This window comes from Larus michahellis, chromosome 7, assembly GCF_964199755.1.
Source record: "Larus michahellis chromosome 7, bLarMic1.1, whole genome shotgun sequence".
NCBI classification, from domain to species: Eukaryota; Metazoa; Chordata; class Aves; order Charadriiformes; family Laridae; genus Larus; species Larus michahellis.
The window spans coordinates 18,414,632-18,439,165 of NC_133902.1; the positions used below are offsets into that span (position 1 = coordinate 18,414,632).

At 42.2% G+C, this 24,534-nt stretch overlaps 1 protein-coding gene across 27 annotated transcripts in view; it reads left to right on the forward strand.

Moving 5' to 3' along the window:
* The window catches only part of LRRFIP1 (LRR binding FLII interacting protein 1), a 115,251-nt gene that overhangs the window by 15,699 nt on the left and 75,018 nt on the right, over positions 1-24,534 (forward strand). The gene's annotated exons all lie outside the window — the stretch shown is intronic.

Below are 24,534 nucleotides of genomic sequence, written 5' to 3' on the forward strand. Positions count from 1 at the left end.
TGACTCATGCTTGCCACCAAATGACACAGTTAACCCCTTAAAACAGAAAAAGTAACTTTTCTGTGAATACAGAGTACGGGGAAAACTGGTTTCTCTTCTTTTTTTCTTTTTTTTTATGTTTTTTTTTCCCTCCCTTTGGAGTTTATATTAGCCTCAGTAATAGAAATGTACTGACCAGTTGTTCGGGATGAAGTAGGTCAAAACGTGAACTGGCTCCGTCTCTCCCGTTCGGGTGTCACAGGAAGGCGGCAGAGGTTTTCAGCGTTTATGTGCTGCTGGCTAATTTGCAATTCCATTCTGAAACAGATTAGAGATCTGCGGCAGCTTTTTTGGGTTCAGGGTCTTGGACATAAGTGATAGTATTACTAAAAAGGCCTTTTTCTTTGTAGAAGACCTGCTTTTTCCTGCCTGGATTTGGCATGATAGGAAGCCAAAATTGAGGGATTATTGCTGAGATAAATGGATTGGAAAGTTAACCTTGATGCAGCCAGTCCTTCACCTATCTCCTTGTCAGGATGGTTGTAATCTAGTATTCGTCTTTAGCATCTGAAATCTATTATAAAGGGATTATATTGGATGGAATTGCACTTTATAAACCACAGCCTGAGTTCAGCAAAAATTGCACTGGACCTACTTATTGTGAGTATAAGTTCCCTAGGGTGATGGACGTGGTATTTTAGAAGACAAGGAATAAGTTTAGAAGCAATGCTGATTTATTAATAAAGTCTAGAGAAAAGGAGCTTTTGTGCTTGGCTGTTTTTCTGCTCCTCTATCTTCCCCCCCCAACCCAGTACACATTTGAAAAGTTCCCCCTCCCCCCCCAAAAAAAAAGTTTGGCAAGTTCAAACTATGTAACTTCAAATCTTCATCTGAGCGAAGAGAATCGGTAGGGGTAGGATTTAGGAGTTAATGAATGAGATGGAAGAGCAGATGGGACAAGCCAAGACTCTTGATAGTTCTGGCAGCTTTTGTATGTAGTGCATCTTTTATCACTGCGTTTGGACTGGAGTCATTTCCTCGCATCCAAGATTTCTGGCATCCTCGCTCTTCGCTTGATCTAGTTGTAGAGGCTCTAGCCCATGATTGTTTAGTGGTAGTCTCAAAAAGCTTTTTTGGAAAGACGAGCTAGAAAAGCATCCTGGTAAAGTTCAGGGACAGGACTATGGGCTTCATCTGTTCCTCCTGCTCTCAGAGTGACAAAGTTAGATGTGGGAAGTGTGTGAGCAAAGGTAGCAAGGTCACAGCTCAGCTGCTGGCACCAAATGGCATACATCTCTGAATGGGCTGGGTGACTTTGTGGACGCTTACTTCTGGTAAAAAGACTGAGTAAGAGTGGAAAAACTAGATTAGAGCTTTGCACTGTGATTGGAGTTAATTTTTTCCTCCACGTAGGAAGGCTGAAAGCTTAGCTGATTTCTTTTCTAAGGTTACATTGCAACAGCTTGCCATCCAAAGCTAGAGCTTTGTCAAAAAAGACATTGAAATTGACAGCTGAGAGCTGAAAAAAACTTGCACACCTGAAAGAGGAGGGACTCCTCATGCCTGTTGCTGTTCAGGCGCCGGTAAGGGCTTTTGCAGGATTCTCTGACAGCACCTCCCTGTGTTACAGATGTACTGACATTACCCTGTGGTGGAACCAGGTAGCGGTTTTGCAGCTTTGGTCTGCAGAATGATTTTGTGAAGTCTGTGTGACACAGTAAGTCTGTGCGTTAACACCTAGAGTTGAACCAGCCTCTGTCCTACCAGTTTGAGATCTCCCTGTGGCCTCTGTCCTCTGCAGCTGCAAATCTCCCTATTTCTCCTCCTCTCCAAAGGTAACAGCATCTACTTTTCCTGTTACGATGGGCCCCCTGTAGACCCCTGACACTTGGAGTCATTGAGATGTCACTTGAGCCTAACTCCTTAGCCAAAAACTACATTTCCTAATTGCCACAAAGTGTGAGTTGAGGTACAAACACATGTGGAAGTGAGATGATTTATAGAAAGGCTTTAAGAGTAGCATGAATTCTTTCTGACACTTTCTAAGAAGTCCATTTTGTATCTCCAGGTGAATTTCGGGGTTTGCTGGAACAGAAGGGGAAATACAGACTCATATTTGGTTGCTAAAACTTGTCTGCAAAGATGTTCATTTGCCCATTTCAGCTGCTTATTGTATTGAGTGAAGTAGCTCTGTCATGCTGAGCAATTCAGTGCAATAGATTATCAAATTGATTCTTTAAAAAAAAGAAATCAGAAAAATTATTCAGAGCTTTGATTTGTGGTGGTAATGACAGCGAAAGACATCTCTGATAAATATTCTCCAAATATAATTAAAGGAAATTACACGTTAGAGAAGTAAAGGTTAAGTTGCTATGTTGGTGAGGACTAACAGGCTCTAGGAGAACTCGGATTTAAAAACAGGACCTCACAGAGAAAGTGGCAGCTTTCTAGCAAAAATTTTACTTATGCCTCTAGTTTGAGGAAATGGTATTGTTCACATACCTTGTGCATCAGAATTAATAATTTCATAGAATACTTTTCATAATAGGAAATATTCTACGTGCACTTACTCATGTAAATAGTGTTGAATTTCTGGAGTGTAAAAAAAAAAAAAAAATATTCAGATAAACTCTCCTAATCTGTGTAAAACTGTAGCTTTATAGTGTTCTAGTGTGTCAAGTCCTTAAAGCTGCTTTTTTTTGATGGCGTTTGGCTTTTCAACACTGAATTTTGATGGCATTGAGTTGAAAGTGGCTTTGCCTTTCATGAAAGTGGGGGCTTTGTGTGTTTGACAAAAGGAGGGGATTTTAAGATCCCACACCTTTTGGCAAGGCTTCTTGTGATTCACGGGGTGGGGTGTGGAAACCGGTTTCTAAAATTAAACCAAACTTTCACATAACTTTTTTTTTCTCTTCCCCCCCCGCCCCCTTCTCCCTGTGCGAATGTGTTACATGGTCTTCTATGGATATGGACAAGCAAAGAGTCCCCCCGTTAAAGAATTTTTGCACCAGGGCTGGTCAACTCTGATATCTCCAACCTCTGCTTGGACTTTTGAAGTCTTGAAGGATAAGTTACTTATGTCGTTTTGAACCTCATCTACTCTCTTTACCCTTTCCCCCGTTGGATGGGAAGGGTGAGAGTGTTTCCCACAGTCATTCCCTCACAGGGAGGCGAGCAAATAAGGAAGGGTTGTGTTACATGCTGTAGTTATGGGAGTTATTTGGAGATGGCGGAGTTGGTCAACAGCTGCAGCGCTCTGCTGTCGTGTCAATGGTTTGCCTTTTGCCACACTGCTTATTTTAATGAGCTCCATCTGTACCCAGTGCGGTCCCTAATAGAAACCAGATTGTTGGGGCTGATGGTGTCTACGGTGCTGTATAGATGCTGTGAGTTGTCCGGTCTAGTGAGCTGCAGATGAAGGTTGAATATGAAAATAAGGCAGATACCTTCTTGTTTAGTGCAGAAACAGTTTCCAAAATATTGAGATTTTGCCTGAAAAGGAAAAAGATTGCGGGGTGGGAGTAGGGTGAAGCAGCAGTTGCTTACAAAGGAGCTGACGTTCTTCTGAAAGAGGCAGCTCATAATCTCTGAAGTTTACTTTGTAGTTAAATCCCTGGGTTTTTTTTCCTCTTTTTTTTTTTTTCTGTCTCTCCGCCTCCAAAGATCATGATGATAGTGGTTTACTATTTGGGATTTCTCCATTATTGAAAGCGATTTTCTTTCTGGAATCTCTGTTTTTGTTCAGATAGCATATTGGTGTAGAAGCTCGATGTCCTGTCCTTTAAGCTCTTCCTAAAACAAATGTGGCAAAGGAAACATGGAATGGGTTCATTTTAGGATAAATTCCAGCAAAAGTCAAAGCACTTTTCTTAATCAAAACAGAAATAAGACCAATAACTTTTAGATTAGGCTTTGTTAATAAGACTTAAATGGCGCTATTTTTTAGCTGCAGCTTATTCAGGTAAAATTACTTCTGCCCGAGTCTAAATATATGAAGTATGGCATCCAAAGCCATAGTTAGCTTATTGGGAATGTATGATGTAGCCTATTTTCCTTTTCCTCTGCCATAGGTTGAATATAAATCCTCAAACAGCTTACCATACCAAAAATAAGGCTGTATAAATATCTGAGCACATGGAAAAATAACTCTCCTATTACCTCCATGGTAGAAATTAAAAGAATTACTCAATTTTAGGCACTCAGTGAGGACCTCTCAAATTAGTAACAATTCCATGAACCCAAGCATCCAGATTTTAGGCAGATTTCTGGAAATGAGCAAGGCAGTGCTGGCCCACGCACTGAGATGACCATTACTAAGTACTATTTCAGAGGAAGTGTTTGTCTGACAGCTTGTACTTCCAACAGCTGACGTTTTTTCGGCCAAAAGCGTATGTCGAATTAGGTAACTTTATGTTGTTTTTTTGCTCTTTGTATTCCACCTGCTTGTCCTTTAGATTGCAGCGTTGACATAAAGAACGCCTGACTTAATCTGTGGTGCTCCGAATGCATAAATCAGTCACCTGAGCACTTGTAATAAACTTAAAATGATAATATGTAAGGGAATGAATGCCTTGGACTGTCATTAGTGGGATCTGTAAGCGCTCATCTCTAGCTGTCAGGTCCGTATTGGTACTAAGGAAGATGCTGTTGCGGTTGGGTGCCTGTGAAAATAATTAGGACAGAGGAGATGCAGAAAAGAAACTCACCTGTTTATCTTGGGAGAGTTCTCTGACGGAGACTTCTTGATGGAGTGTGAATTCCAGGATTGTGGTCTGTGGCGGTACTCTTGCTTACACTAGAATAATCTCTGTTTTCCAGGCAGATTTGTGAGTAGGCTGTTTGCTAGCGCTTTTCTTAATGAAAAGTTAATCACCACCTACTCGCTGCAAAGCCTGTGTAAGGAAGGAGGGGAGAGTGTTTTACAGCTTCTTCTGAATGACAAGATTAAGAAGGTGCTAAAATTTTAGATAGTAAAGCTGTCTTGGTCCTGTTCCTTAGGTATTTCTTCAGTTTAGCTGAAGGTTAAACATGAGTTTAATGTCTTAGTCATCAAAATACACAATGTTCATTCCTAGATTTTAACCAGTTGGTGTTGCTAATCTAAGTTTGAGATTCCTTTGTCTGCCCTATGGAAATGCTTCAGTGTCATTGCTCCGAAAGTCACTTTGCCTACATTTCTGTCTTGGTGGCATGAGGGACTAGGAAACAGTCATTCTGGTTTTTGCACTGATAAATTCCAGTATTTTCACAATCTGTTTTGTCATCGGTAAAACTGCAGTTTCTACTCTTTGCTTACGCTTTATGCTTTGGTATTTTAATATTGGCAACTCTTGGATTTCAAGATGGAGTTCCTGTGTCATTTACAAAGTTACTAAGTCATCGAGATAAATTGTCGTCCCAGTTCTGAGCTTCCCTTTCCACCTCCGCTTGGGAGCGTGATGCAGTCATCCCCCAAAAGGTACGTAGATTCACGCGGTGTTGAGAAAGAAGGGTTTAGGTGAACTGCCGGTTAATTCTTGGGGGTGACTGTATCTTCTCATGGGTCTGCACATGTCCTGAATCTACTGCCACTGAACTTGGTGGGAATGACGGAGAAGGGATCGGGGAGAAGAGCTGAAAAATACATTCAGACACTTGTGTTCAGTTGAGCTGTTTGTGTCTGGCGTGGCTGAGTCTTATTTCTGTGTGAAGGCAGTGAAATTTGGGCAGGTGCTGTTACTCTCCTAGTGGAAGCAAGAATACATTGCCATGCTTCTGGAAAGCTTTTTGCAGCATACGTGCTTTCATCGCTTCCAGCCTTGAAGTTGAGAATAAAAACACTCTTTCGGGTGAAATCAAGAGTTCATGAAGAATTTAGCCTGTACAGATTTTGCTTTTTAGGGCTGAAGTTCTGCTGCTGCTGTCAGAGCTACAGATCTTCTCTTCTGCTTAGGCAGTTTGGGTGACTCACTTCAGCATGTTGGTTGTTTACATGAGCCTGTCCTCTGCCTGTTTGTGATAAACAGATACTCTCCTCAGATATGTGGACAAACTGACAGTGTCAGTTGACGAATATAAAAACTAATGCTACACACGGGATGAAAATAAAGGCGTTTTGGCTGGATCGACCAGGATTTTGCTGCAGAACTGGGTTAGAAATTCACTGTATCATGTGCCAGGGTTCCTCTCTTGATAAATTTGCTTCAGCAAATTCAAAAGTTTATAAGTTGTTGCAAACAGAAAACATTATTAGACTCTGCTTTACTAATGATTCAGCTGATGGGTGTTTCAAATTTTAATACAGGCTGTTGCTGATGTTGGTTTAAGTATAGATTTGGAAAAATCAAGACGCTGCCCATTCTTAAATACCATTTTATGGAAATAACTCTGTGCTAATAGAGCTTAATAACTTTTTACTTCAGACCACTTTGCCCATAAAGTCTCCTGGAGCATCATGTGCGCTTTGAAACCTGTTGACTACCAGCAAATTGGAAATCAAAGCTTAATGCTCAGGTCCATGAAAATATTTTCTTGAGTATCTAGCTCTCAGTGACTTCAAAACCACCTCGTGCTTGCCGCATCTCTGTAGTTGTCTGCGTTTTTTCTTCTGTGTTGTGCAATTAAGGCTCACCTTGGAGACCTTGGGGTGGGATGTTTAGGCTGAGTGCCTCTCTCCAGTGTGGCTTCAGCCCATCGAGGCTTGCCGAAGTTCAAGAGCCCGACGCCCTTGTTCTTCCTTTCAGTAACCAAAGATTTAATGATGAGAACGTTACACAGATCCCGATGTTGTGTTCTCCGAAAGCTTTTGGTGATAGAGTTTTGCGGGTTTGCGTCCATGAGGCTGAAAACCTGTTTAGAAGTATCTAACTCCCAAGGAAAAAGATTCATATTTAAAAGGTTGATTCTCATAACTTCCAGGCTGAGCAATTATTGGTGAAGGTGGTGACAAGAAGAGAATCTGTGCTTAGATCTTAAAATAATAAAAATTAAACTTCTCAACGCTTTTTTTTTTTACATGCAACTATTTCAGTTGCTCTTTGAAACAGATTCCTAGAAAGGCCAGTGATGTATATAGATGGACCATTGCTTGGGGCGCTGGGACTGAGGATGCCCAGTGCAGTACGAATCCATTGCAATGGTCTGAGTGTTTCAGTGAACACATTCGAAGGATAAAAGGCACAAGAACTGTGCTGAATTGAGGGTGAAATGCCCTTGTAGCATAAAAGGTTTAAATGTCACTGTGAAGAACGGAAGGCTGATTTAAAGAGAAAAGACTATTTTTATATACAGCTTCTGCATTAGAAAAAGGTTGGTTGCATATTGTCAATTCGGATAATTCTTTAAGATCAGGAGTATAATATTCTGTTTATATTTAGCAGAGCTCTGCCTCTGTATGGACACTCGAACACTTGTTTTTTATTGTCAAGGCTATAGGCAGTTCCGTTGGATTCAGAACGGAGCTGGTGCCTTGTGTCACTGAGGGACTGCGACGTTGGGGACTCTGGTACTGCTTATGCTACAACAACATTGAAGAGCCCATGAAAAAAACCCTAATAACTATGTTTATGAAGAGCATCAATACCTATTAGACATGAAGAGATCTAGTTTTGGAGGGTGATGTGCCCTGTGAGGAGCACACAGCTTTCTGGAGTCCTCTTTTGGCTTTCATGTCATCAGAATGGCATCTGCTAGTAGTAAATATATTTAACGAATCTAATTTTGGAACTATAGGTCAGCACTTAAATTTGTTTTCTCCTTGTAAGTCTCACAACTACATCAGCTTTTAGATTTTTATAATAAACAGGACTTTGAAGTCTGATTTCTTCCCCCTCTGCCAGGTACTGTCACACTAGTGAGAGAATGTGGTTGTTACCAGTTGTGGTACTCTTTATAAGTCAGACTCCATTTTTTAACACTTGAAACACATTTCCAGCACTAGAGGGTGGCTTTTCTTTTTTTTTTTTTTTTCCTTTCTTACCCAATTTTCCTTTTGTTCTTGATCTTTTTGTATCTTTTGTTAGCGACAGAAACGCTGTTGCACAAATCAGCTGTGTTGTCATGGGGAAACTTCCCAGTGCGCATGTGATGAAAAATGGCCAATTTTAATTTTATTTTTTTTTTCTCACGGAGATACCACAGGGGAACGAGCCGAGAAATTGTTTCCCTGCCTTGTGGGGCAGTCTGTGGGTGGACGAGGAGTGACGGGCAGTCTTGGTTCAGCTGTGCCACCGCTACTGGCTTTGGAAGGTGAATAAAGGAGAAGGGAACAGTAATCTGCTCTCATACAGGAATATCCCGTGGCATCCGTCAGCAGTCCAAGTCAGGTTTTTTTTCGTAGTGCAACAGATTTGTGAGGCAGTGTATCTCCTGCAGAAAGAAACACATGGTGAATACGCTTTTGCCATCTGTCCCTTGTCTCTCCCATCCATCTCGTTACGACCGGAGGATGCTGTTTCTCCAGAGGATGGAGCGGGACAGGCGGCAGCTGCCCTATGGTAGCAGCGTGTATTAATGCCCTACAGAGATCGGATCAGGCGGTGCCCACCCACGAGTCACGAAACGGTGCAGGAGGTAATGGATTCAGACCAGGAGAAACATGTGAATTCCTCGTGTAAATGCCAAAGCTTTCACCGTGCGAACATTGAGGTTCTGCAGCTGCCTCTGTGGGCTGGCCTATGTGTACCTCGTTGATCCTCGGTGTGGAGGTTTTTATGGAATTGATGATGATCAGCCTATTTAGAGTTTTTTCTGCTGCAGGGAAATTAATGTAAGAACGTGGCAGAAGCTCAATCCTGAATATCACTAGGTGAAAATAAACCCCTCATCTGGCTTGGTGGTGGTGAGGAATGGCTGTAATTTCAACTGATGCGATAGCGTAGAAAAACTTCAAAGGTCAAATAGATACAGTTTCTTATATGGGCAGAATGATCAATACCCCCAACAGTATGCTTATATAAAGTTTACAGGACTAACAAAAACTACACAAAGAGGGAAAGATGCTAAAGAGTTTGTATATATTTTAATCTGGTCATAGAAGACATGGCTAGAATGAAAGCTGTATGGTTGGTTTTTGTAAGGAGGTGGGAGTATATGGCTTTACAGTGACTGTAGCAGAAGGCTTTCTTTTTCTGGAGTATTTAAGCCACGTGAGTCTGCATGAAAGCGAGGAATGGATTCTGGTAGTAGCATGCTAAAGCTGTCACCTACTCTGCTATCTACATGCCATTTGGCAAACAAAGCCAAAACAGCATGCAATATCTAATGTAGAGCAAACATCATGTTTAATCCTGATCCACTAAGTAGTTTGTTTTGATGTGGATGATGGTATCAGCCAGATTGGTTGGATCCTATTGACCCAGTAACGTGTCAGTGTTATACTTGGTCTGCATTGTCCGTCACAACTACAGCATCTTATGTAGCGTAAATATTTAGACGGGCGAGTTGTGACCTCAGTTGGTGTCTGGATGCCACCAAAACATGAACAGTTAAAAGGTTATTTTATAAATAAGAGAGCAGAAACAGATATGTATTTGTGGAGAGTAAATATTGCAACAGAGCTGTAATGATATTCCATTATACTTAATCTGGATGATTTATCTCCAGAAGTGTTAAACCTGAGCCTGGTGAACAAACTAAGGGCAATTTAAAATTTTAAAGTTACGCAGCCTGCTTGTGTTTTTAGTGGGGAAGAATCACCTGTTAGAGGAGATCAGATCATGGCATATAATTTCTGGTTCAGGAGCAGCCGCTGGAGAGGTGGGCTTGTAGCCAGCAGCGTGGTGTGCTCCTGGTGTGTGCGTTGCATCCTTTGCAGTGTGCATTCAGGTGGCCTCTCTTCTTAACCTGTATTTAAAAGTGGCACCTCCCAAGTCAAGCTTGGCTGTGATTTACCTGCAAAAGCCTGTGTTTGCTCTGCGCTCCGTGATGAGCTCAGTGGGGTCCTATATCTGACACAGAAAGTGAAATACCATCAGCGTGTATGGAGGGGAGTGCGGGGCTTGTGGGATTCGGTGCTTGTGTCCCAAGTGTAGCCCCTGCCTGATGTTCTGTGTGCAACTCCAGCTTCGGTCTCTGCTGGGAAGTGGGACAGCCACAGAGCGGAGCGTCCCGCTGGGCTGGCTGCCAGCTGCCCTGGAGAGGAGCTGCCGTGTCCTCAACTGGAAGGTGCACAGCCCCAAGGCATTTCTTAAAGGCTGATGTTTAGTGAGTGTTGCCCGTTGAAACCATTGCGCATCTCGGTGACTCTTTGGGAACGTGGGAGAGTAAGGACATCCTTCCCTCCCACCCCTCGAAGCAGTATTTGTGGTGGGGGGATCCTTATTTCTGGGTTGGAGTGGAAGACCTGGCCGGTGAAGAGGACAGAGGGATGGGGACCTGGCTGTCCTGGATGATGCACACCCAGTGTTCGGTATCAGTGCTCAGCACTTAAGCCTGCCATAAAGCAGATTAATTAAAGTGCTTAATATGAAGTGACCCGATGCTCCTTCTGAATTAGACATTGCCTAAATTCTTCAAAAGCAGGCAATTAGCTGTTTCTTGCATAGCTAGAGAGCTGCTTCCACAGACATATCTCTGTATGTAGAGTTTCCTTAGGATGCTGCTCTGCACTTCTTTGTCTCTTAAATAATCCATGGATGGATTTTTCTCCTGCTTTTCAGATAAAAAATAATATGGGGTATTTGACACACTTAGAAATATTATTTGACATCTTAATTTCTAGCTACTAAGTGTGCCTTTGATAACAATTACTTGTTCTTGTGTATAGTGTTTCCTTGCATCCAGGTAATTGCCAGGACGCTAGCTGTAGTCTCTTTGCAGGTGTAGTGTGCCACGTTGTGGTGATCTGATAAATACTCTTGAAGCATGTGAGCATCTGCGAGCAGTTTATTGCAGCAGAATGGTTATAATGGCATTTTGGTCAAAACCTGCACTGTTTATCATGCTTATTCTTAATATGTAGCTGGATTTTTGGCAAAGCTTCTCCCATTTGGAGAGATTTAGCCTTGCTTTTCCCAGACCTGGTATGGACGCTATACTGGATTTGCATAACCTGTGAGTTCTGTGCTCCGGTGGCTTTTCCAGTCTTGGTACTTTGCTGACTGTGGCTCTTGTCGAGCCATTAACGTAACGGGGGACGTCTCCTCTGAACATTCAAGGTTGTTTTCAGATAACCTTCACATCTCCAGCATTTCAGAAGCCCCGTATAGTTCATAATGATATAATTCCACCGCATTTCCCCCCTCCCGCCGGTACGAACGGAGCAGTGATGAGATTTTGTGATATTGCTTCCCCCTGTGAAGTGACTGTTTCATTAATTGTGTAATGGTGTAAAATCCTCCACATGTTTTATTTCAAGCAAATCTTAAGCCTGCTGTTAACTACTGGATCGTGTACTATCTAAAGAAAAATTACTTATTTCCTTAATGGATGAATTTTCATCATTTACCTTGAAACTTCAAAGTTCAGGTTTGGATACCTAGTTCTGCTTGGGCTAAAGAGGCATTTAGCTTCGTATTTTTTTTTTTTTACTAAGGAACAAAACCATAGGACTACTACAGATTCCTAGGGCCACTAAGAACAGGTACCTGCTCTTAAAGGGTGGGATTCACTCATTGAAATTTACTGGCCAAATACTCAGCACTTCTAGCTTCTCTCTTTGCTTATTTAAATGTGTTATTTCAGAGACGCAGTGCATCGCTCCCGGGATTTACTTTATTCTGCTTGTTCTCTGCTAGCAGCTATATGAAGAGCTGGCTGTGTAGCAGGAACACCATATCTCCTAAATAGACTGAGGCTTGATGACCTCAAGGTTTTTTTTGTTTTTTTTTTAAACCTTTTTTGGCACCTTTATCTCTGCGTATAAATAGCTCACAAGTCTGTTCCTCAGCATTTGCTAGACCTAAAGTAGTGTTAAATGCTTTTGCGAGGTGAAAGTAGGCTTTCTCAGTTACATGTAGGTGGAACGTGTCCAAGCTGTATGCTATATTTACACGCTTTCATCCCCTAACAAGTTTTACTCCATAAGACTCGTGCAGTATCTGCAGATTCTGTATGGTGTGTTTAAAATGCACTGCTAACAAAAGGTTTGTGCTGGATTTAAAGACAAGTAAGTCATTCCATAATTCAGTTTGCATCTAGCTGCTCTCAGCAGCTCTACCTTAAATTTATTTGTGCAATTTTTTTGGTAATCTTTTGATCAGCGGCAATTCTTAGATTTTTTTTTTTTTTTGAAGAGTCATTTAAAATGGTCAGGTAGTGCTGCTTGCTTCACTGTTGTTGGCTGTGAGTAGCTGAATACGTTTGCCATTCATGCCCTTGTGTCTCAACTACTTGATTATTTTTTTTTTTTTTGGAATTGGCTTGGCAAGTGTACGTTTTTTATCAGCAGGCTGCTTGTAATGCAGGAGACAGGAGTGTTCAAACTGGATAAAGTGCGCTGGCTCAAGATCCTCGCGTAACTGCCAGGGAAAAGCAGGTGGATGTTTTGGAGTTCAGCAGGGACAAACGAAGGGATTTATCTGCATTTGCAAAAGGTCACAAGGAATTCTCTGTGACCTCAAGGAGATGCTTTACCTTCCAGGCAGCATCTCAAATTTCAAGGAGCTCCGTTAACTCCCCTGGTTAATTGCTGCTGTTGAGCCATGGAGATTTGGAGATTTAATAGAAGCTGATGCTACCTATTAAAGTGTCATTGCTTCTGGCAACATGGAGGGCTGGGAGGTCTTCTTTCTGAATTTTAGTTGGTTTAAACTTTTATACTACCTGGCTGTGCAAGGTGATATGGCTATAAGCATCATTAAAGCTTTGGAGAAGTTATCGTGAATATTTTCTGAAACACTACTACCTGGGAAACGTGAACTGTTGTCAGAGCTAAGAAAATAAATGGAAGTTATTCTGGTGTATAACTTCCTTATGTGTTGCTTTTTTTTTTATATAACCTAAAAGACTGCTCTAGCTTTAGTAGTAAACTGTATTATGATTATTAATATTTGACATTAACATTCTTGAATGATTACCAGCAAATCTTGTATTCGCAGGCAGACGTGCCTCTAAAAGCAGTTATGTTTTGTATGTCTGTGGCTCCGAGTGATTCTGCAACCGTAACAGACGGCTTTAAAAACTCAGGGAAGCATGAGGAGCAGTCAGAGCTTTTATTGAAGTCTGTATTGGAGCGACTGGTGTGTGCAAGGTCAACTCCCAAAGGAACCCAGAACATGTGAAAATGGGTTGTTTTTTCTTTTTTGTGTGTGATATTGGCTTGCTAGCCACTGTGCTGGATTTTGCAGATGAATGTAAAACCCTATTTTTTTTTTATGATCCAAGGCATAGTTTCAATTAAATTCAGATTTCTACTTTTCCCCCATTTTTCAGGTGAGTAGTGTGTGCACAGAATCAAATACCTGTTGAGCTCACTGTGGATAAACCAGAGGGAGAAACCTGGGAAGGGAGAGCAGTAACAACAGCTACGGGGGGATGAGAAGTCCAAACTCATCCTGCAGGAGCCACAAGAAGAATCATAGAATTGCCTACGTTGGATTTGGAAGGGACCTTTCAGATCATTGAGTCCAACCATCAACCTAACTCTGACAAACCCATCACTAAACCATATCTCTAAGCACTGTGTCTGCCCGGCTTTTAAATACCTCCAGGGATGGTGCCTCAACCCCTTCCCTGGGCAGCCTGTTCCAATGACCCTTTCGGTTTAAAATTTTTACTAATATCCAGTCTAAACCTCCCCTGACACAACTTGAGGCTGTTTCCTCTTGTCCCATCGCCTATTCCTTGGGAGAAGAGACCAACTCGAGGTGGGGCCTCACCAGTGCCCAGTACAGGGATGGTCACTGCCCCAGTCCTGCTGGCCACGCTGTTCCTGAGACAGGCCAGGATGCTGCTGGCTTTCCTGGCCACCTGGGCACACTGCTGGCTCACATTCAGCCTGTTGTCGACCAACACCCCCAGGTCCTTTCCCACCAAGCAGCTCTACTCATCCCCAAGCCTGTGGTGTTCAGGGGGTGGTTGTGATGGCACTCTCCGCAGCCTCACTGCATGGGCCTGGCTGGACACAGCACTGGCAGCTCAAAGCCCGTGGGTGCCATTGCCCAAGCCCGGCTCCTCAGCACAGGATGGGGTGGTAGGTGGCTGATGGAGTGGCTCCTGCATCTGTGACCTGCTCAGATACGCTTCATCAGCCCTCCTGGGATCGCCTTGAAGCATGAAAAGAAGAAATCATGTCTTGAAGTATTCGTTTGAAACTCTTCAGTATCCTCCGCTCTCTATCACAATTTATAGTTGAATGTGCTCTCTTTACAATTCCTGCTCTTAACTAAGAAAACGCAATAAATTATAAATAGATCTTGAACTACTGGGCTGGGAGGTGGGATACAAAGTGATGTGGCAGGTTCTGCCTCAAATAAGAGTTTAGTTGAGTCCTCAGCTTCTGCTTTGAGCTCTGAGGTGCTCCTACTTAAAAACCATCTAACTTAATGAAGCAAGCTGCTCTCTCATTTCTTTCTATTCCTCCACTTACAAACAGCCTTGGTTTTGTGACCCTGCAAGAAACAATGTTGTGAACCTGTGAACTTTTTTTTTTTTTTTTTCCTGCTGTGTTGATGTGATGCTGAATGCAGAAGCTGTTATCTTTTGAAAGGCTGGTACTTTTTCTCCGTTTTTTCTCTAAACACGGAGATTTTGTTGGGGCTCTTCAGAAGCACTGAGGAAGAGAGGAGCGAGGATACAAAATATGAATTGCTAGCAAAATAAATTTTTGTAGGATTTGCATTTTTTTGGGTGTCTGGGGGCTCTGGAAACTTAACACAGACTCTAAATATCCCCACCCCCTGCCACCTTTATTGTTTTGCTTCTTTACATAGGTGGTTGAAATGCATTTGGTAAGGGTAATAATAAATTCAACCATGTCCTTGGTAGGAATACAGAAGGGTACATCTTCTAACTGTGGTCTCTTACCCTCTTTCTTATCCCAAGGTCAGATTAAAAGTTGCTAACAATTTTCATCCACAATTGTCAGTGACTGAGCAGTCAGATAATTAAACATTTCTACTGACCAGTGGGGAATACAGATTTGTGTGGTGGAAGTACTGTCTCTTTAGAAACACAAAACATGTTCGCCTTGCTTGATTGCTGCTCCCTCTTGTGGGTTTCAGGCCAGATTAAACAAGCTTGAAGTTCATTCTCGGCCTTTTTAGAGGGAATAATTAATCAGCAATACTCCCCTCATCTATCCTCTGGGTGGGATATTGACCTTAAGACTTGCTTTACTGCGTACCTCTACAAATTAGAGTATTCTTTTATATCAAGAGGACTAAATCTGTAAACGCATTTAATTTGCTTTTTAATTTTTTTCACCAATAATTTATACTGCTGTGCTGTTAGTATATAGTATGACTTTTTTTTCTTTTTTTTTTTTTTTTTTTTGTAAAAGCAGAGAGAAGCCTGTATTGTAACTGTACCAGACTTGGCAGGTGCCTGCTTTGCTGCCGGTATTAAGATCTCTTTCGTCTCTCCTCTCCCGTAGTCAGCACTCCTGAGCTGCACTTCACGGGCTGCTGTTCTTGGCTGCAGAGACCTGCTCTGTTATGCAAGTTGTTCCTGAAAACGAAATTCCAAAAAAAAGCTCTTTTTGCTTCCTGTGTGCCTTCCTGTATACCCAATAAATACAAATGCTATAGCTGTGTGAAAGATTAATATTTTTTTTGTGGTTTCTCAATTGCTCTGCTGGCGTAAAATCTCTATACGTAGTGCGTTGTGTCTGAAGATTTCAAAATACTAATTGTATTTGTTTTCCTCCAGAGGGACGTATAATCCCTGTTCTCTGGGCAAGAAACTAAAGCGCAGTGGAATTCTGACTTGCTCCTAATTGATGGCGGAGACCTGTGCAACTTCACTGGCTCGTTCTTGGCCCGAAGCTCTTAAAAAAAATTTCCCACTGAAACTTCGGAGACAAATTGTTCTGACCTATTGCAAAATGGGGAGGTCTCACATTAGTGTGGCGCTGAAGTAACAGCAGTTCACATGATCTAATTCCAATCTTACACCACTTCAAAATAATGATACAATTTGTCTTAGCACTGCAAGCTGTTGAGTTTCATTCACGTGACTGATGTTGAGCTGTTTGTGTGCGGGAACTGAAACATGGCTGTTAAATCTTGGGTCCCCTAGGCTTTGGTGCTCATCTCTTAGGCTTTTATTAGGCCTTTTTTTTTTTTTATTCCCCTTCCTGATTTTTTTTTAATTTTCCCTAGTATCTTATTTCCCTTCCTTCTTGTGCGCTCTTGTTCTGTAGTCATCATCTATTTAATCTATATAATGTTTTCTGCACATCCCACTGTGTGCTTTGCTTGATCTGCAGTTATTTTCAGCGCCTTTCCCCTTTTATCTCTTATCTTCTTTACTTCACGCTATTTGTTGGCATAATTTCTCACTGCCACATAACTTGCATGGCCAAGAACCGGACATTTCATTAGTGTCTGACCAAGCGGCACCAGCTATTGGGTATCTGATAACATTTGAGATCTATTAACTGCGTCTTGCAAGAGTGTATAATGTAGGGGAGTATTCAGTGGATTACCTGAAATTTCTAAGCATCGTTTTACTTAGCCTTAAAAGAATAAATCGGTCTGGAAACTTGTCTGGATGCACAGGCTGCAGTTCTGTGGAGACACGGTGGTGGCAGTGGATACATAAATTCCCTGCAAATGGGTTTGTTCTTACTGTGATGCAGGTAATGGCGTGTTTTTGGTTGGGCTTTTTTTTTTTTTTTTAAGGTGATTAAACCAGAAAGCAAGTGCACTTGATTTGAGAAACAAAACAGAACTTAATCTTTTATTTACGCCCTTTCTTATAGCTTTATATAACTTCTTGTCACAAGTTGGGTGATCCCTAAAGCAATATCAGTAACCTTTATTTCAGAACGTGTTAGGGTTTTTCTTTTTTTTTTTTTTTTCTCTTGACTGGTAGTTTGAGCATTGTTTTAAGCAGGTGCTGAGGTTTGTATCTGCGTTTTAATGCGCTATAAGCGCAGAGCTGTCTTCAAGATTTGCTGACTTCTATTCAGATGAAATTTGCAATTTCATTGCAATTTCATTGCAAATTTCTAGTAGAGACCAGAACGCAGTACCCACAGATTACATTGCTTGTAGCAGTCCCTGAATTTCAATTCCTATTTGTATTTCAGATATTTTTGCCAATCAGGAACAAAAAAAAAAATACCTGTTTATGTCAGTGTTCAAAGTGATGTTGGCGCTTGCCCAGCCCTGGAGCCTTCCCTAACCTCTGTTTATGCTGTAAAGAAGCCGGATGAAATATTGCTGTTTATTGCAGGCTCCAGACTTGGTTATTGTGCTTACTTTCCCCGTCAGCATGGTCAAGACAAATGTGTTTGCTCTTCAGTAACGTGTACCAATGGCTGAATCAATTTTGCCTGTGCGCTTCCTTTACTCAGAGTCTCTTGGCTGAACTCCTCCGGTTGCAGCTTTGCTCCATCGCTCGAAGGAAATGGTAGTCGAGCACCAACAGTCTGAAATAGAATTAAACTTATTAATTTATTTTTTTTAATTTGTGGTATCGCACAAAGATATCAAACTAGCAAGAATGCATGGTCGTCAAGGTGGTAACTAATCTTTCATCTTTCCATTTATATGTGATTTAAGCAAAAGTTCTGGATGTTGCTGGTTCGTTTTCACCTCCTGGATAACCTCCTGTATTATAGCAAGCATGTGGTCTTTTTCTCTCCAAAGAGAGAAATTCAGAAAGCCAAGCCTACAGATTTTTTTTTTAATAAAGAAATATTTAAAGCTTTTTGAGGTGTACATACAATAGCCTTACTGTGGGATGGGTTTTCTGAGCTCGTATCTCCCTTAGGTGCCCTCTCTTTGCTCGCTACCCCTCTGTCAGACGGATTTCTTTAAGGTCTCTAAAGTCTGCTGTGAACTCTGTGCACCTTTAATTACAAAGGCTGTTCTACAATCAAACAGAAATACAGTATTTAAAAGTACTCTGGAACACAACCATTCTACTTGTGTCCTATTGAGGTTCCGTTTTATCTAAATTTTAAATAAGGAAAACAGTTGCCGCAAAGCACTTGGTATCTAACAGAGGGAGAACTGAAAGGATCGGTGTGGTCACTGCAAAAGCGGTATTTCTCTGTTCTATAAAGAAGTTGGGGTAAAGCAAGTGGAAGAAGCCCCTGAATGCAGCTTCATGCAAATAAGTATTTCAGGAGTCAACACTGGGAAGCTTTGTATGCTTTTCTTGTGAAATTCCAGTTTAGTATTTGTTAATATTGTCAGTTAGCTGGTTTTGTTGAATTTTTCCCACGTAGGTATCGCTGTAAACTCAGCAATTCTCATTCATGTACTTGAATGAGTGAGCCAGCTGTTTCCAAGGCCAATGTTGACTCCCTCAAAACTATTTTACATGAGTAACAGTTTTGATCTAAAGTATATGAGCGCGGTATTATAGAGGGCGTATAAAACGTGTGGTTTTGTTCCTTGAGATAACAGCTGTAGGGTGACATCCAAATTCTCTGGTGGCAGCAGCCACTCGTGGATTTAGGGGTATTTTGAGAGGAAGCGCCAATTGGAGAAGTGACGTAAATGTGGTTAGTTGATACTGCGCTGGTCCTTTGCCAAGGACGCTACCTATAGAAAACTGGGTGGGATTTAAAGCTGTAACACGCTTCTGCAGAGCTGCCAGCCACCATTCTGTACTGGAATTGTCCCGTTTCCATAATCTGGAAAAAAAAAGCAAAAACCAAACACACCAGAAAAAAATCCCTCCCCCCCAACCCCCACAAAAAAAAAAAAAACAAAAACCAAGGAAGAAAGAACAAAAAGAACAAGTTATTTATTGCTAAACAGCAGTGCAAGTGGTATGCCCTATATGTACAGACTCTTGTCAGTTTAGGATCCCTTTCCGTTTGTAAGCAGTTGATGTTCCTGTTCTCCAGGCTCTGGAGCTATGTTGCTTATGAAAAAAATCTGTTTTTACAGGATTCTACAGAACTGTTGAGTTGTCACGCTAATTTTCTTTGGAGTCTTGCCTCTGAAGCTGCTTTGAACCGTCATGGAGAGGGTTGGTTTGAACTGAAGGACATGCTTCAAGCACTTTTCCTAAAAAAAAAAAAACAAACAAAACAAAAAAAAAAAACAAAAAAAAACAACAAAAAAAAACAAAAACAAAAAAAAACCCAACCCATTTACTCAGGGAATAAATGCCCCTCAACCACTGCTAGGATCTATGGAAATGGTTATGGGATACCTCACTTCTAACAGGTGTTTTGAGGTCTAATCCCCGTGGCAGGATTTACTTTGGTAACTCACGTGAGCTCACAATGGAGCTTGGTTATTGTTTAGGCTGTATTTTTAGCAGCGGCCCCTTGTGACTGCCCAGCAATATAATTTATGAAGCAGGACGCAACTCGCTAATTGTCTCTTACATCGTGGAGCTGTACATGCTGTTCACTGCGGCCTTCTGCAGAATAAACATTCTCCTTCTTTATGGGGGGGGGGGGGGAAGGTCCGTGTCAACAAGACTTTCCAGCCTCTGGTCACATGCTTAAATTATATCTCCGAGATGGGTTTCCTGGCAAACACATAAGCAAACGTTTCTCCAAAGGGGACAATGTTCATGTCTAAATTCCTCATTAGTCGTGGGTCTCTTCCCCTCCTCCTCTTCCCGGTCTTTTGGCTCAAAATGTGAAGCAAGAAGACCAAGAATGCTGAACCCTTAAACGCAGATAACTTGCAACAGCACCATCGGCATGTCAGAGGGGAGCGTCTGCCTCTTCGTACTGCCTGCTCCTGGCGCTGGGGAATTAACGGAAAGAGAAGAACAAAGCTCTGGTATTCTGAGAAACTTTAAGAACGAAATAAGAAATCAGTCTTGGAACACCCTTGCAAGAAAAGCTTGCTATGAAAAGACTTCTTATTTAGTCTCCCACCAAACTTCAGTCTTGTAGGATTGCATCGTGTGATCGTTGCACGTTCAGGATGCTGTACCAGTTTGTTCTCGGTGGTGAATGTAGTCAAACCTTTGGGCTGAAACCATAATTACGCTTAGGTGTAAGTCTGAATTTTTGGACTTGGCTTTTACTGTGAGTTGGATGTTGGTTGCCTTCTTGTGTGTGTGTTGAGCTGGAGTTTGATGAGGTAACCATGGTGCTCCCAGAGTTTTCAAGTGCTTCTTGCGTTTCCCCACCTAATGCCCCAACGGGGGTAGGACTGAGGTGCAGAACCTCTGCCCTTCTGCGGGGTACTCTTTGAAATTACTGTTGGGTTTCCAGTTTACAAAACTTCTGGTCGTGGTGGAATTAGTTAATGCAGCTTCTAACTCTTTAAAGCTTCTGAAGTTTGAGGTAGAGCCTGGGAGATGATAAAGCCTAATATTGTGGGTGCGCCAGCAGAGAAGCACTTTTTTTACAAGGCAAAGTCTCTTACTGGATCTCCTTTGCATATGGTTTTTTACACAGATATCTGTATATTCAGGTTCTACAAGATGCTCCTAACCAAAGCTTTTTTGCTCTCATCTTTTAAAATTCTGTAGCTTTTTTTTTTTTTTCTATTGTTAAGCAAAGGCACAGACATGTTTAAGACTAGGTCAGGAATTCATTGGCTTATGGGAACTACTCTTAAATCTGTCTTTTCCAATATGGAAAGATCATGTAACTTTTCATACGCCTTATATTTCCAATTTCTGAAGCTTTCTGATAGTAGCGAGGCCTTAATATATTCAATTTCCAAACGTTCACGACAGCGTTGCCTTTGAGTTTTGAAGTGGAATGGTTTCCCTGAGCTGAATGATAAACGTGCCACCTATAGGCTGCCCAAGTGTCTTCCAGTTTCCCCACTAATGTCATCCAGTTTGTCTGACTTGAGTGCGGCGAGAAGCCCTTGCGCCTGGTTCAGCAGTTTCCTTCCTCCTCCTTCCTGCCTCGCGTCCTGCCCTCGACAGAAAATCATCTGTTGATACTGGCAAGTACATTTTGGTGATGAAAACCGGACATTGTTTTCCTAAGCAGCACTTAGTTGTTGTATACTTGAGTTCATTGCCTTGGTTACGGTTTGCAAGGAGGTTTTGTTAGCTTTGCCAGCGGAGCTGCGAGGCTGCCAGGATGCCCACAGCAGAGGGATGATGCAGGGACATGCGTGCGCAGTTTCTTCTGTCTTTGTGGCTTCAGATGGGCTTTACTCCAGAGATCTTTATAGACTTTCTTGAACAGTAGAAGTACAAGATTACGAACTTAAAAAAGGCTCGAGTAAACAAATTTTTCTAATTTCTCTTCTAATATGGCATACTTTCCAGCCTTTTTTTCCACCCAGTAAGACTTGCTTTGTCTCTTCCCACTGGAAGACCACTGGTAAATGTGGTATGGAGGGACATTACTGAAATTCTAAGAGATACTACTTGAAGAGAATAAAGGAAAGCCACAATGGAATTTCTTTTTTTAGATCTAAATGACGTAAGCTGAGTTACGCATGTAAGTGACAGGTAGTGTTGCAAGGTGGCTGTTGATACTGCGTAAGAATTAATATTAGGGTGGCCCAAGCTGGAGCCGGCGTGCGCTACGTTGCAGGTTTTTTTGGTGTTTAAACCCGTCCGTAAAGGTTTTGACTGCTTTATTCCTACTTGAATCCCTGCTTCCATGCCCCTTCAACTACCTCTGGCACAACATGCCTTGAGGACAGAAATAATCACTTAGGTGTGACCTGTGCTTCCTTGGAATTTGTTTGCATGATCGGCGATTGTAACATACCTCGAAGATGACTGTGTGATCTTTCCTTCTTCCTTTTGACGCAGCTCCTTGATAGTTCTGGGTGAAAGGTTGCAGTTCTGTAAAACTGATTTATTTATTTTTTTTTAGCGTTTAGGCCTGGTTGGTTTTTTTTTTTTTGAGGAACGCGTTGTGTTGTGTGCCTTTTCTCTGTGTGTGTGTTTGCAGTGGTGAGGTGTGTTCCCCAAGGAGAGATGAGGAGTCTGTGCCATCAGAAACTGAGCTGCTGTCCTAAGCACGGTCACTTTTTCTGCTTTAGAAGTCCCTAAGATTAACTTGCAGTTAACCTGTTGGGTTTATAACAACGTCAGCTTTTTTTTTTTTCCTTCTAACTCTCTTCTGTTACCTGTTTTTTCATATGCTCAGTTTATCAGGGTACTACATGTAATGTATATTTCCATCGTGAACATTCTCCCTGGTTAGATGTTTCTCGCTGAATTCGCGGCGCTCTTGCAATGTCCTGTTCCAGCTGGGAAACACGCGGACACAAGAACCATGTACTGAAGGCATGATATTTAGCAGAGCTTTGGATTCTTTTGCTATCTTTCTGAGTACGGGGGTGGTATGATTTAAATAGGCGCTGCATTTTTGAGGTGGGGGAAGAAAAAAAAATAGACTAATACTCACTTTCAGAGTGTTCTCTAGGTGCTGCGAGTCCCCCCCCTGCTCCTCCAAGTTACAATAGCAGCGGTTGGAAGGGCGAGGTGTCAGAGCTAACTACTATCAGCTTAACGATGTTAAATAGCTTTGGCAAGCGAATCAAGTAAAATGCATCACTGGCTTCCTAGATGGTGGCTCAGCTCCTGTAGTCGCAGAACTGCATGTGCTCGCTTTCTATTTAGCGGTGTCTGAAGGATCCAGCGGAGCGTCGAGCGCCAGGAGGAAGGAGAGGTGAGGAAGAGAGCGTGTACGTGGGTATACAGAGAATTCCAGTTCTTGGGAAATCTGTCAGGATCTGTTTGGAAATTCAAGCAGAATGGGCGTCACTTCATATAAAATCAGTTCAGACACGCTGAAGTGCGTTTTGCATGTTGTCAGCTCTGTATTCCCGAAAAATGGAAGTTCACTACTATTAAAGAGACCTCCTGATCCTTCAGTTCCTACCCAGGAGGTCCATAGCACGCTTGTCTATTTGAATTTGTCCTGAGGTATGAAGTGCTTCCTCAAGTAAACCAAATAAACCCAAACATCTTGGCTTCTGTGTTGATTTAAAAAGCAGTTAGAAAAAGGTGTGTGTGGGGAGGGGGGGTCCTCAGTCATTTATGCCTTGTATAGGAGGTGCTCGCATCCCTGGTGTATCTTTCAAATGACAGATAGTACAAAAACTGTACAGATTTGCCAGTAAACATAAAGGGACGTTAATTCTCATTAACCAAGAAAACCAGAACAAATTGTCTATTTTAAGCTAAGACGGCAATATGCATACTTCTTCATGCTGAGTTGTTGTGATGCTTCAGATTTACATGGTTAACACCAATTTCCTTTCCTTCGCTGTTAAAACTTCTACATATGAGGCGAGGCATGTTTTGTCTGTACTGAATAGTGCCTGCCTATGAAGCGTGCTGGGCAGACTCTATTGATTGACTTCCTTTTCCTCTTTTATTTCACACGTCTTGCTATGCAGGCGTACCTGCCGTACCCTCCTGCTAGCAGGCTTACCAGCAAGAAATTGAACACAAGTGTATCCTTGAATTTCCGGTTATCAGCTTTCAGGGTAGCTTAAGCCTGACTTTTTCTAATTAAAAACCCAATACCTTTGAGGCATGTGATTATGTTCCTGCCTCACTGGAACATACATTATTTATATATCTGTTAGTTGCTTTATTTTCATACACACATTGAAGTGGATTTAAGACAGTTCAGATTTTTTTTTTTTTCAAGCCAAGTTGGGTCCTTTACCCTGTAATGAAGGAAAATATAAATGAAGAGGAAACAAAATGGCTTGTAGGCTCAGCGGGTGGTTTTTGGAGTTTAATGATAGGTGGAGACTTTGGAGACATTGCAACTTTTCAGTACTTAAAGGGTGCTTATAGGAATGATGGAGAGAGACGTTTTATCAGGGCCTGTAGTGACAGGACGAAGGGTAGCGGTTTTAAAACTGAAAGAGGGAAGATTGAGACTAGATATAAGGAAGAAATACTTTATGATGAGGGTGGTGAGACACTGGAACAGGTTGCCCAGAGAAGGTGTGGATTGCCCCGTCCTTGGAGGGGCTTGACCTCAGGACAGGGCTCTGAGCAACCTGGTCTAGTGGAGATGTCCCTGCCCATGGCAGGGGGTTGGACTTAGGTGGTCTTCGAAGCTCCCTTGCAACCCAAACCAGTCTGTGATTCTGTGACTTACGTAAAACCACAGCCTGTTTTACAAATGCAAAGCTTCCTCTCACTTCATCAGGGTTTTCCCCAGGGCCGAGGTGCAAGTTAGACACCCCTAATGCCTTTTATTTAAAGGAAGCATGTCCCTGTCCCCATGTCCAGGGGCAGTGGGATGTGTCTGGGGTCCAGGGACTCAATGAATCCAGCTCAAGTATTGCTCACAAATGTAAAATAACGCCAGCTCTTATAAATTAGCTTAAATATTGTCAGCAGCATGTGCTCTGCCAGCCGGAAAAAATATGGATTCTCTGTACCAGATTGGCAGCTCATGGAAAAACTGGGCTGAGATGCTGGGTGGAGGCTTCTCTGGGCTCCCCGGCTGACTGGGCAGGAGGAGCCAGCGTGGGGTTTGGTTGCTAAGGAAAGACCTGTTGTGCTTGTCTCTGCAACCGGGAAGAACCCGGTGTCAGCAGG